Consider the following 14,514-nt stretch of genomic DNA (forward strand, 5'->3'; position numbering starts at 1 on the left):
AGAACTGAAATCCAATGAACGAAAGAGGTGGGTCAAGGACAGTCAGGCTGGCTAGATGATGTTGGATGAGATGTTCCCCAGCCAAGAAGGCAGACTCTATCAGACTTCTAACGCACATTGTGAGAAGCTTGCAGTGTGCAGTGAAATCAGAGTAAGCAATTTCAATACAGGAGAGGAGCCTGTACAATTGTGCAAGACTGAAGTCCAGCTTTAAATAGCTAAGGATCAACAGTAATGAGGGCGTCTATGATCAAGCTGATGATAGTTTCGCAGAAGACAGAAGCTGAACAAATGATTATTTTCATGTAATTGCCAAGTAACACTGTCTGGTTTATGTCTGAAAGCAATAACTCATTAAAGCAATAACTCTTATGTCTGTAAGACTGCAGAAGAGAGATGTGAGAAGGCTTGTAATATTATTCTTTGTTAAACAACGCTCCTTCCCCGCTGATGCAATATTTGCATTATAACCACAATATTTGAGTCACTGTTTCCCATTGCCAGGCCTGAAGTGATAAATAAATGTGGAGAGAGATTGTTATCGATGTTCCTGGTCATACTACTTGACATTCCTATGCCGTGATTTAAATGTGCATGATGCCTTTTATGACATTGCAATGCAAAATCTTAGCGAAAAAGAAGTATATCTAAACTTAAATTTTATTTTTCGGAGGAGCCTCTGGATTATTTGGGTCCTCCTGCTCTGCACCAGTTATGACCCACGCTGTACCTGGCTGCTAGCAGCACCTTTGCTCCCTAGGCCCTGTGGCTTAGTTCTCCTTTATGCTGGCGGTGGATGGGCTTCCAGTAAGACAGTGACCAATGGAATCACTTCTTGGCTTTTTGGGTAAGATCAAGTGTGGTATCTGTTCTTATCACTGTCCAGTAGTGGTACTACACTGTCCTCCTGGCCTTTTGGTAGGAATGGCTGGCTATACAGTACCTCTGCTGGTATTATGGGGGACTTGATGAACCTTCCCGATAGGTGAGGAATGAGCATGCACCATGTAAGGTGTGGTTCAGGAGTGCCCAGTGTCTCCTCGTTTGAATGGTGCTGCCTGGTCTGGCCATGGGCTGGGAAGGCAGAGAACCTGTGGTGTCTGTGCCCCCTGAGAGTTGGTCACCCCAGAATGCTTTTAGTAACACTATGGGCCTGGGAAACCCACAGTGTGAATGAAAACAAGGTCACATCACCACTCATTTTTTTCTGCACTGCATCTCTATGGGTTACATAGTTACATAGTAGGTGAGGTTGAAAAAAGACACAAGTCCATCAAGTCCAACCTATGTGTGTGATTATGTGTCAGTTAGGTTAGGCCTTTTGGTCAAAGTAGAACTATAGGCAAAACGTTTTCATTTTGCATAGAGTAGGTAAGGGTTATAACCCCTGTCAGTTTATTTTTTGCCATCCGTGTTCCGTTGGGGAGATTTACTTTTACTTCCTGCCACATAGCCAAAATTGGAAGTAAGAGGAAATCCCCGCAAATTAAGGGAATCCCTTGGGGACCCCCAGGTCACCAGAACCTTTTATGGGGACAAGCCAAAATTTGGGATTTTCTTTTACTTTCACTTTCTACAGCATTCTAATCCCTCTCCACTCTATCCAAAACTAAAAAAAAAAGGTTTTGTGTTTAGTTGTACTTTAAGTTTGGGGTAATTTTTGCTACCAGGGCGCAAGGTCTAGCCAGTGCATGGGCATTGGGCACTATTTATTAATATTAGTTTTCTCCTCATTTTGTCACTATGCCCTTTAGTTAGTTTTTCTTTCACTTTGATGGAGGGTGTGGGTCTTAGAGCCTACCTTGAAGTCTAGGGGGAGGATGTGTAGCCATCAGGTTCCTTCCTCCCCTGAATCGGGGGGTCTTACTTCAGGGGAGCCCCTCACCTATTGCTTGTCGGTCAGCTTCGGCGAGGAGAGGGGTCCGCCAGGCTATTTGGCTAGGTGGACCAAGTTAAGCTGTTCAACTTTCAGGAGCCTTGCACCCTGGGAGGGGGGTCAGGATAGAGTCCTACATCTTTGGGAGATAGACTAGAGATGCACTTTTTTTGTGTGTTTGTCTTTGTGGCTAATGTAAGTCTTCGGCTACACAGATGCCAGGGGCAGGTCCAATCCCTTGTCTACAAAGGCAGCTAATCCCAGTCCTCTTCTATGCTCTCCTCTCCCTGCACTGTCCATCAAGCAAGGAGTGACGAGCTGCAGCCAGAGGAGAAATACTCTGTTAGTCAGCTTAAAGGGGAGAAAGGAATTTACAATCCCTGTCAGATTTACATGCTGTCTTTGTCACATGTCCAAGAGACACAACAGAAAGCGAGATAATATTTTTCTAAAGTTTCTTCTCTACTCTTGTTCAAGTAACTGCAAACATTTTGGCTTTTCATCCAGTTAGAAAGGGTGAACCCCCTAGGGGGACAAAGACAGCAATACAAACCTTAGAGGGGCCCTAACTTTTTCATAATCCAAAACTTGTACAAAAAAAGGTTTTGGCTTTAGGTATACTTCTGCTTTCTACAGTTGTTGCAGCAGTGTAACCAGAACATCTCAGACTTAAAGTGAAACTTGAGGCCAGAACATATTTGGCAATGCTGCATCTGACTGAACTCCCGCGTATGCGTGGGAGTGACGTCATCCCCACCCAGCCAATGACAGCAGCCAGCAATCGAGACCTGGAAGCTGGTCGCCCGCAGATGTCAGGGGAGCTTGGTGCAGGGGAGATTAAGGATGCTGCGTCGCTGGAGCCAAGATGAATATAGTTCCACTTTAAACTGTCCATACACCGTTTCCTGATGAACCTATTGTCACACCCCACCGACATCCTTCGACTGGAAAATCAAAGCAGTCAGGCAAAAAATTAATCGGCTGAATAGTAGCTTCATCCTTTCAGATGCAGTCGCTGTTTTAATATCCTGACAGCTGTCATTAGCAGTAGCCTATACAGCAGGTGAGTGTGAGAGGAAACAGCTGTACAAGGAGCCGTTCAGTTGAGTAGCATGCTTATAGGAGGAAAAAGCGACAGAGAGATGAGCTCATCATTGTGCTGCTTCTCTTTTTGTAATCCTGTCACAGGTTGGATGGGGCTAGGATGATCTGGGATAACAGAAAACGGGTTGAATGGGTGGGCCATCAGACCAAGGACATCTAGTGGCAGAAAAAAGTACTGCAGGAGAAATCTTTGAACTGATGGTGAATATTGCAGATTATTATTATTTAATCTTTAATGGGCCGTTTTTTTTTATCTTGTTGTTTTTGGCTGTAATTCTGCCTCAAAAATAGCAAGCTTACAGTACATATATATTCTTGTATGATGATTCATAACTTTATATATAACTCAATGCTTTTATTTCACCAGACGGCTCTTCAGCATTGGTGTAGACGCCTCCCTTTGCCTTTTGCTTGCTCGTGTGTGGCGTTAATGGGTTTTTCTGTGGCGGCGTTCCAATATAAAACATTACCCCTCACGTACAGTATCTCACAAAAGTGAGTACACCCCTCACATTTTTGTAAATATTTTATTGTATCTTTTCATGTGACAACACTGAAGAAATGACACTTTGCTACAATGTAAAGTAGTGAGTGTACAGCTTGTATAACAGTGTAAATTTGCTGTCCTCTCAAAATAACTCAACACACAGCCATTAATGTCTAAACCACTGGCAACAAAAGTGAGTACACCTCTAAGGGAAAATGTCCAAACTGGGCCCAAAGTGTCAATATTTTGTGTGGCCATCATTATTTTTCAGCACTGCCTTAACCCTCTTGGGCATGGAGTTCACCAGAGCTTCACAGGTTGCCACTGTAGTCCTCTTCCACTCCTTCATGATGACATCACAGAGCTGGTGGATGTTAAAGACCTTGCGCTCCTCCATGTTCCTTTTAAAAATGCCCCACAGATGCTCAATAGGGTTTTGGTCTGGAGACATGCTTGGCCAGTCCAATCACCTTTACCCTCAGCTTCTTTAGCAAGGCAGTGGTCGTCTTGGAGGAGTGTTTGGGGTTGTTATCATGTCCAGTCTACAGGGAAGGAGGGGGATTATGCTCTACTTCAGTACAGCACAGTACATGTTGGCATTCATGGTTCCCTCAATGAACTGTAGCTCCCCAGTTCCGGCAGCCCCAGACCATGACACTCCCACCACCATGCTTGACTGTAGGCAAGACACACTTGTCTTTGTACTCCTCACCTGGTTGCCGCCACACACACTTGATGCCATCTGAACCAAATAAGTTTATCTTGGTCTCATCAGACCACAGGACATGGTTCCAGTAATCCATGTCCTTAGTCTGCTTGTCTTCAGCAAACTGTGTGCGGGCTTTCTTGTGCATCATCTTCAGGGGGACTACAGCCATGCAGATCATTTGATGCAGTGTGAGGTGTATGGTCTGAGCACTGACAGGCTGACCCCCCACCCCTTCAACCTCTGCAGCAATGCTGGCAGCACTCATACTTCTATTTCCCAAAGACAACCTCTGGATATGAGTCTGAGCACGTGCACTAAACTTCTTTGGCTGACCATGACTAGGCCTGTTCTGAGTGGATCCTGTCCTGTTAAACTGCTGTATGGTCTTGGCTGTAGCTCAGTTTCAGGGTCTTGGCAATCTTTTTGTAGCCTAGGCCATCTTTATGTAGAGCAAAAATCCTTTTTTTCAGATCCTCAGAGAGTTCTTTGCCATGAGGTGCCATGTTGAGCTTCCAGTGACCAGTATGAGAGAGTGAGAGCGATAACACCAAATTTAAAACACCTGCTCCCCATTCACACCGGAGACCTTGTAACACTAACGAGTCACATGACACTGGGAGGGAAAATGGCTAATGGGGCCCAATGTGGACATTTTCACTTAGGTGTGTACTCACTTTTGTTGGCAGCGGTTTAGACATTAATGGTTGTGTGTTGAGTTATTTTGAGGGGACAGTAAATTTACACTGTTATACAAGCTGTACACTCACTACTTTACATTGTAGCAAAGTGTCATTTCTTCAGAGTTGTCACATGAAAAGATATAATAAAATATTTATAAAAATGTGAGGGGTGTACTCACTTTTGTGAGATACTGTACTTGTAAAGTCCCGTTCTTTTTGCCCTGTGTACATTAATATAGGGATGGAGGCTAATGACCACGTCATTGCCTCACAGAAAGTCCCACATACCCCCTCTCCCCGTTAGTATCAAATGAGGGATGGAAGTATGTGTTCTGGACATTTATTGTAGTATTATGTTTCTGTTTATATATCATTTGTTATTTTTTTCTATGTTTTTCTTTCCACTCAATTCCCAACTATATTCATCATGCCATTTGGTAGTCTGTCTGACATGGCCCTTTTATGATTTTACCAGTCTATTTACATTGTGGTTTGGGGTTGCGCTATGTTGTGCCCCCTTCGGGTGCTCTTCTAGTCCAGGAGCTGCAACGTGCACTGCTGGTGCTCCCTTCCTCCGCCCTTCTCGTGGGGGGTGAGTGTGGACGCACTGCATGTCGACATCATGCCTCTCAGACCAGGCATGCGGCGTCACTTCCTGTCGCTCAGTTATGCTGGTGACTATCCAGCTACGAGCAGCATGGGTAGTGTTTTGGTGCCAAACTACCAGGTGCTCTTCGGCATTGGTTTAGGTGCCTCCCCTTCCCTCTTGCTCACGTGTGTACTGTCGATGGGCACCATCCTTGGACAGTTTAAGCATTTGGCCTTTTCTCATTCCACAGGACATCACACATCACATGCCTCCCAGCTTGGTTGGCAGGTAACATCCTTATGCCATTGTACACACGAGCGGAATGTCCGACAGAAAAATTCAGACGGGAGATTTTCATCGTATATTCTGATGATGTGTATGCCCCATCGGACCTTGTACGTCAAAAATTCTGACGGACCTAGAAAGAGAACATGTTCTAAATTTTTCCCATGGAACCAATTCCTATCGTGAAAACCGCTCTTCTGTATGCTGTTCCGACGTACCAAAAACGACGCATGCTCTAAAGCAAATACGAGACGGAAGCTATTGGCTACTGGCTATTGAATTTCCGTTTTCTAGTCCCGTCATATGTGTTGTACGTCACCGCGTTGTGGATGGTCGGAATTTGGTGTGACCGTGTGTATGCAAGACAGCTTGAGCGGAATTCCGTCGGAAAAACCTTCAGAGTTTATTCCGACTGGAAAACCGGTCGTGTGTACAGGGCATTAGCCCTTTCACTACTCTGCCTGTGTTTCATTTTCTAATATTCTCTGCACTTTCTTGGTTTTGCTGGGTATCCCTTCTCTTTTCCTTTCTGGGACCTCCTTCATTTGTTTTTCCATCGGTCATTTTTGGTTTCAGCCTCACCTCTTTGCACCACCTTTCCTAAATAAACAGGGGATTTTAATCATTTTTGATTTATCACACAATGTTTACAACTACAGTTTATCATTGGTATCATGCTTACTCATCATTCACTGCCTGATGCTTATCCATCCTCGGTGGGGCCTGTGTGGATTGTCCGTCACGGAACACGCCATCTCTCAGCTCTCGAGGGAAACATTCCCCGTACATGGGGGGACTCATGACCCACAGTGCCATACCATCTATACATAGATACCCTGTAAGTACCAGATGGGGTTTCATTCCTCTTTTTTATTTTGATTATTTGTGAATATACTGGATCAATTAGAAATGTATCTATGTCAGTGCAGAGACATATTACATGCTTGCTCCTGATGAGTCGGGCGGCACAGTGGTGTAGTGGGTAGTACTCTCGCCTAGCAGTAAGAAGGGTCGCTGGTTCGAATCCCGACCACGACACTACCTGCCTGGAGTTTGCATGTTCTCCCTGTGTCTGCGTGGGTTTCCTCCGGGTACTCCGGTTTCCTCACACACTCCAAAAGACATGCTGATAGGTTAATTGGATCCTGTCTAAATTGACCCTAGTATGTATGAATGTGAGTTAGGGACCTTAGCTTGTAAGCTCCTTGAGGGTGTAGGGACTGATATGAATGTATAATGTATATGTAAAGCGCTGCGTAAATTGACAGCGCTATATAAGTACCTGAAATAAATAAATAAATAAATGAGTGACACCAAGTCACGAAACACGTTAAGCCAACAGATGTCATGTTTCTACCATGTGTTATATCAGTACATTCTCTACTGTATCAATTATTCTTAGCCAAAAGACGTTGGGTTCCATCATTCATCATGTGTTTGCCAATTTTCTTATGGACTGTTTTGAATTGTATATTCATCCATGTATAATAAAGTTTCTATCCAGGATATTTTCTCATCCCTCTTCAATGTTAGGGATTAGAGTAATTTCAAACTATGCAGGTACCTATTTATGTATATATATATGAGTTTTCCTGAATATGAAATATAATTATCAATAATTAATAATGTGCTACAAATTACTATATACATTATACATAATAGATATGCTCATTACAATAATTCAATATAAAACCTTACCCCTCATGTGCTTCATGTAAAGTCCCGTTCTTTTTGCCCTACGTACGATAATATGGGATGGAGGCTAATGACCACGTCATTGCTTCACATAAAGTCCCAAAAACCCCCTCTCCCCTTTGAGCTCATCATTGTGCTGCTTCTCTTTTTATAATCCGGTCACAGGTTGGATGGGGCTAGGATGATCTGGGCTCACAGAAAGTGGGTGGAATGGGTGGCCCATCAGACGAAGGACATCTAGTGGCAGAAAAAAAGTACTGCAGGAGAAATCTCTGAACTGAAGGTGAATATTGCAGAATATTAATATTTTATCTTTTATGCGCTGTTTCTTTTTATCTTGATGTTTTTTGGCTGTAATTCTGCCTCAAAAATAGCAAGCTTACTATACATATATATTCTTGTATGATGATTCATTACTTTATTGAACTCAATGCTTTTATTTTATTTCTTACATAAATGTTTTTCTGTTACCCTTTGACCAATCCAGAAAGTTGCTGAGTGTTTGGAGCTGACCGAATGCTTTGAGCGTGTTAGAGGTCTGCATTTTTATGAATGCCATGAACTCTTTGCTGCTTTTCTTCAGATGTTTTCACTTTTAAAGAAGATTTTTTTGCAAGTGGTTTATCAGATACAGAATTTGCTATTTATATTTCTTTATTCAGAGGCAATTATATTCTTAAACATTCTAAGAATGTGTATTGTTTCATAATACTAGCCTGTAGTGTACCAAGCACAGCTCCCCGAGTGCATTATGTTATTGAGTGTTTAGTACAACATCTGTGTCACTATGTCCCTTTTCCGTGCACAATTTATTTTCTTAAGCGGAGAACTTTTTCTTATAGGGTTGAAGCCATTATTTAAAGCGACTATGTCAATAGAATAAAAACAAAAGACGTTGATAAAAGATATTTTATGCTTACCTGTACTTCCCTGTCTCCATACCCATTCATTTTATTTGCTCTGTTGCTGAGCAAAGTCACAATTTGGTCATTTCTCTAGCTGGCCACTGCATTGCTACAGGACACAGCAGCAGCAGGCTTCAACAAAGTGTTTAGGGTAGTGTAGTTTAGCTTATTTAATTCGTATTTAGTGTATTTATGTGTATTTTTTCCTTTTGTGTGGCCCCGCTCCCGTCCCTACTACCCTGATTGTGTTGCAGTCTCTGGTGTACCTCAAAAATGGGAACCTTTTCTTCTGTGACTCCATGCCAGAAATGCATACTGTTTGCAATTTGTGTACTGTTGTGTAACCCTTTTTTTTTTTTTTTTTTTTACATTTTTTTGCTGCTTTTTGTCTTTTATGGGAAAAAAAAATAAAGTAATAAGGCATAAAGAGTGAATGGTTGCAAGGATTTTAACTAACACAACTAACTGATAAGCCATTTAAAGGCCACTGCTTTCTTAAAAACAACACTCAAAACTCTTAAAGCAGAACTCTAGGCAAAACTTTTTTTTTTCATTTTGGATAAAATAAAGGATTATTATAACCCCTGTTGGTTTATTATTTTGCAATCTGTGCCCCATTGTGGAGATTTCTCTTCACATCGTGTCCCAAAGCCAACCAGGAAGTGAGAGGAAATCCCTGCAAATTAGGGGAATCCCTTGGGGACCTCCAGGTCACCAGAATGAGTTCCCCTATTGGGAGATTTCCCCTCTACTACTTTTCTGGGGACAACCCAAAATTTGGGATTTTCTTTTACTTTCACTTTTAATAATAATAGTCAACAGAGAGCACAGACAGCAAAAAAAAAAAAAAAAACTGACAACCGTTCTAATCCCTCTCCACTCTATCCAAAACTTAAAGCGGAAGTAAACCCATTCATAAAATAGTTTCATTTCCGGCACAAGCCAGAAATGTAACACTCGCATTGGTTGTGCTCTCAACCAAACTGTTAAACAATCCAATGGCTGGTGTCATAATTGATCTCATGTGCAGCATCATGACAGTTGTAGCTTAAACAGAGGCAAAGATGGCAGCTTCCTTGGCTGAAAATGATAGGAGGGTTTACTTACACTTTAAAAAAAAGGTTCGTTCTGTTTCATTCGAATTTTGCACTTCCTACAATCACTCTGGCCAGTTAAGCCGCACCATTACCAGGTAACCCCATATGAAGAATGGTGCATTCAAGATGCAGATCAGCGAGGGGGCATCTCACTTATTTATGGGCTATTACTAGGCTCTCCTCCCAAGTTCCCCTATATGGTGGAATGGGATGTGGATCTGGCAGGAGAAAGGGAATTGGAGGTATGCCACAAATGTTTTCTATGGTCATTCACAGGTATCCTGAATGTGACCATGGTAGAAGCAAATTTAAAGGTGATTACTCGCTGGTGCCTGGTCCCAATACGGCTAGCCAAAATGTACCCATTTGTGTCCCCCTTATGCTTCAGGGGGTGCCTCAGGGACAATGTGCTATATCCGGTGGGAATGTCCTAAGATATGTGGTTTTTGGGATGGAGTTTTTGCGCTGATTGGTAAGGTGACGGGACAGTCTGTCCCTCAGACTCCCTACATAGAGCTTCTTAATGCCCTAGTATCCGGTATATCTAACTGTTTGCAACGCCTGATATTTTTCATTCTACTGAGGCTAAGATCACTCTAGCTAAATCCTAGAAACAGCCTACTGTATCCTTGGCACAGGCTAGGCAAAAGGTCACCTGGATTATGTTACATAAAAATATTGTTAGTATTTTGAAGGACACAATCAAAAAATTTGAACAGACTTGGGAGCCATGGGCTACTGATAGGCATGTCTCTCTTCTGGGTGGTCTCTAATATGTCTTTACCTATCTGGTTGGTGCACTAAGAAAAAAGTTTTGCCTTTAGTTATACTTTAATTCTGCCTTTCTCATTGACTCCAATGCATTTTTCCAAAGTGGTGAAAATGTATTGAAATCTTCCAGTTTTTGTCGAAATTTCAGGGAAAATAAAAATTCTCAGCTTCTGTAATCCTTATTAATGTTGTGGTCCAAAAGGATCAGGCCAATTCATCAACTGCAGAGGTCTGTCAAGGTTTTGTTTTTCAGTTTGTTTTTTAGAAAATAAATAAATAAATAAATAAATAAAAAGTCCTATGATCCCTTGCTACACCCTCTATTTAAAATTTTCCTGAAACTCAGTTAAATCTATGGCTGGAAATGTGGGAGAGCTTTGTTCCCCCCAACTAACCTTGTTAAAGGACATGATGTGGATCTGATAATGCAAAAGCCCACCTGAGGATTATTTTTAATTCTGCAAAATGTAGAAATTGTGTATTTTATCTTCATCTTCGCACAGGGTTTACATAATTCTGCAGGCAATAAAATTACATGAATATATTTATTTTTCTAATTAGTAATAAAAGTCAACTTTATGCATTTTATTAAAAAAAGCCGCGCTAGTTGATTAAAGTGTATGTCTGGACAAACGTTTTATTTTTTTTGTCCATTGGATAGCGTGGGGAAGGGTGAAGGCCTTTTTCAATATTTTTGCAATCTCTGCCCATTAGGGAGATTTGTCATCACTTTTTGTCCCAGTGACAATGTCATTATAACAGGATTGGAAAGAAAATCTCTAACATGGACACAATGGCAATAAAAATGCTTTTTATTAGTAGGGTAGAAAAAGGCTAGAGCATTTGTTATGGTTTCCTTGCTGTCTGTGTCCCTACTGAAGATTTTCCTTTACTTCCTACCAGAAAGCAAAGGTCACAAGGACAGGAAGTCATGCAAATCTCCCTAAGATGTAAGAAAAAAAATCTGACATATACAGTATACAGTATATTCCCTAGAACATTTGGCTAGATAATAATATTTTCTCCCTCCATTTTCTTAAAGTGAGAGTATACTCCCATCTCTGACTTGTACCTATAGGTAAGCCTATAATAAAGCTTACCTATAGGTACTGTAAATATCTCCTAATATCCTAAATATCTGCCACCTGGGCAATTCCTACAGAGCCCTGTGCCATAAACGGCGGCTCCTCCGCTCATGCGCGGGAGTGATGTCATCGCGGCTCCGGCAAAGTCACACATCGGACCTGGAAGAAAGACGGGTGAAGATGGAAGCAGCCTCCAGCAGTGACAATGCTTCACTGGAGGGCTTCGTTTTCAGGTAAGTTTCACATAATGTGCTAGTATGTGATTCATACTAGCACATTATGATATTACCTTGCAGGTCAGAAAAAAAAAATGTACCCAGTGGTTTACTACCATTTTAAAGCGGTAGTAAACCGCTGGAAAAAAAACACAAACGATAAAAACCTGCAAGACAATAGCATAATGTGCTAGTACGTGTCTCATATTAGCACATTATGAAATACTTACCTTAGAACAAAGCCCCCACAGCTGCACTCAGTCAACGCTGAGGAGGTCGACATGTTCCCCCGGTGTTTCTTCCGGGTTCGCTGTGAGTGGCTGGAGCCATGATGATGTCACTTCCGCGCATGCACGTGGAAGCCCTCTGTTCCTGCAAGGAGCTCTGAAGTTCAGGCACGATATGCCGGACCTTCAGAGCACATGCGCCGCTGACATCAGCGGCTGCATGCAGGGTGAATATCTCCTAAACCGTGCAGGTTTAGGAGATATCAATTTTACCTACAGGTAAGCCTTATTATAGGATTACCTGTAGGTAAAAATCACCAAGCGGGGTATACAACCGCTTTAAGTGCTGTGCAGACTGTTGGCGCTATATATGTCCTGTCTAATAATAATAATGAAAAGAAACAAAATCCCCTTGTGGTGGACTTTTAAGGCACAGAAATCATTTGAGAAAAATTAATCTAGTTTGAAAAATGTTTATTCAATATAATAAGTACAAAATATAAAAAACACAAAAAAGATACAATAGAACAAATTTACAGTGCTGTCATCACAACATAGTACAAGTAGTAAACCAGTAATTCTTGCATTTGACGCGTTTCGGAGCACATATGTGTATCTCCTTCCTCAAGGGTATAATTAAGCGAGAATACTTATGCCCTGTACACACGGTCGGCCATTGATCGGATATTCCGACAACAAAATCCATGGATTTTTTTCCGATGGATGTTGGCTCAAACTTGTCTTGCATACACACGGTCACACAAAGTTGTCGGAAAATCTGATCGTTCTGAACTCGGCAACGTAAAACACGTACATCGGGACTATAAACAGGGCAGCAGCCAATAGCTTTCATCTCTTAATTCATTCTGAGCATGCGTGGCACTTTGTGCGTCGGATTTGTGTACACACGATCAGAATTTCCGACAGCGGATTTTGTTGTCGGAAAATGTTATATCCTGCTCTCAAACTTTGTGTTTCGGAAATTCCGATGGAAAATGTGTGATGGAGCCTACACACGGTCAGAATTTCCGACAACAAGGTCCTATCACAAATTTTTCGTCGGAAAATCTGACTGTGTGTACAGGGCGTAAGTGTTATATATATTGAGATGACAATCCTTTCAGACCATGCAGATTAAAAATATATGAATGCAAAAAGATGTTCCCAGTTTGCTTGAGCCAGAGATCCAACACAAGTGGCGTGCCTCAAAAAGAGGGGTGCCTAGCCTGAAAAGCTGACCCAATTCCCCCACACATAAACCAGACCAGGAGGGGAGGCCAGGGGACCCACTGGGGCCAAAAAGAGGAAAAAGACCCTGCCAATGGTGAGTAAGAACCATTTGAGTATGCAAAGAACGTTATTTGTTGTAGAGAGCACAGTCACCACAACTATTGAACTTGAGTGACCGTTCACTCCAGCACCCAGCACAGTATAATAATAATAATTGTCACTTGCCGCTATAGAAATATGTGAGCACAGCTTTGAAGCTTCAATTAAATAAAACAATGCCTACTTTAAGCCTGCAAATCATCACTTTTACAAAATAGCGCTTCGGCCTATTGTGTTGTGAAAGCGTCTATCTCCAGAGACTACAATGCATGACCTGGAATTCCAAGACAGAAAACCCAGCTGTCTGCCGAGTGAGATGAATTACTTGGCATCTGTAAACGTTTTACTGTGACATCAGGAACCCGCCAGGAATGTAGAGGTCACACCAGGGCCAGATCGCTTTCACTCATAACATCCATCTATCTGTGCATATTACTGTATTCATGAGAATAAAAGGGGATTTCTTTCCATGTGTCAAGATTTCAGATTCCTTGTTATTGAATGATTACCGACGCACAGAGAGAAGTTATGCAGGACTAATGTCAAAGTACAAACGATTGTGTTTCATGGCAGACCTTCAAAAGGCGCACACTACAGTTTTGGTTCAATGCAGATCTAAATGGACGAAGCCTTCTTTGTAGTCTGGAGCTTATAAAATAAATCTGTGCTTTATATTTCAGAGTCATTTCAGGTACAAGGGGAATTTTTGTATTTTGTTAAACCTGTAGCCAATGTTACCTCAACGGAATGCAAGAGCAGGAAGCTGCATTTTGGTGTAATTTTCTTTCCAAGGCAGCTATTCTTAACTAGGGTTCCTCCAGATGTTCATAGAGGATCCTTGATCTGTGGCTGATTGACTTCCCATTTGATGGTGCCTGCATACAGTATATCTAGGGCTAACACAGCTTGGCAAAGCCAGCAGTATGATACCAATGATCTTTATAGCTGTCTATAAGGGTGACATTCTAACCAATACTGAAAGGGGGACATTCTTCCCATTGACCACCAATGTAAGGGACACTCTCTGCTCACGGAGCTGTGAGAACCCAGCGATCAGCGTAGATTGATTGCTCAGTTCTCAGGGTTAGAGACCGATGCTGCATCCAGCTAGGTATGATTCTCAAGAAAAAGCAAATCCCATACTTCTCTTTTAAAGGGGGGTAATTCTTTTCTATACCCACTGTATGCAGGAAAGGGCAGGCCACAGTGCTAGCTTCCTTAATGGGGTTTGATTTTTGGACGCCAGACACTAATAAGACACTACCAGACACTAAATAGGCTGAAGGTGCCTATTATTGCCAGTTTGCTAAGAACACTGGCCACAGGCACAATTTAAAAATGTTTTAAAAAAATGTTTTCTTTGTAGTTTTGGATAGAGTGGTGAGAGGGTATTAGCCCTTTCAGATATTATTTGCTGTCTGGGTCCCTGTTAGGGAGATTCACCCCCTCTCTTTGCCCTG

At 42.0% G+C, this 14,514-nt stretch overlaps 1 pseudogene; it reads left to right on the forward strand.

The window, feature by feature from the left end:
* The first annotated feature begins 827 nt into the window (after positions 1-827).
* On the forward strand, positions 828-970 carry LOC141124463 (U2 spliceosomal RNA; annotated as a pseudogene).
* The last annotated feature ends 13,544 nt before the right edge of the window (positions 971-14,514 follow it).

This window comes from Aquarana catesbeiana, linkage group LG01 (genome assembly GCF_042186555.1).
Source record: "Aquarana catesbeiana isolate 2022-GZ linkage group LG01, ASM4218655v1, whole genome shotgun sequence".
Taxonomy (NCBI): domain Eukaryota; kingdom Metazoa; phylum Chordata; class Amphibia; order Anura; family Ranidae; genus Aquarana; species Aquarana catesbeiana.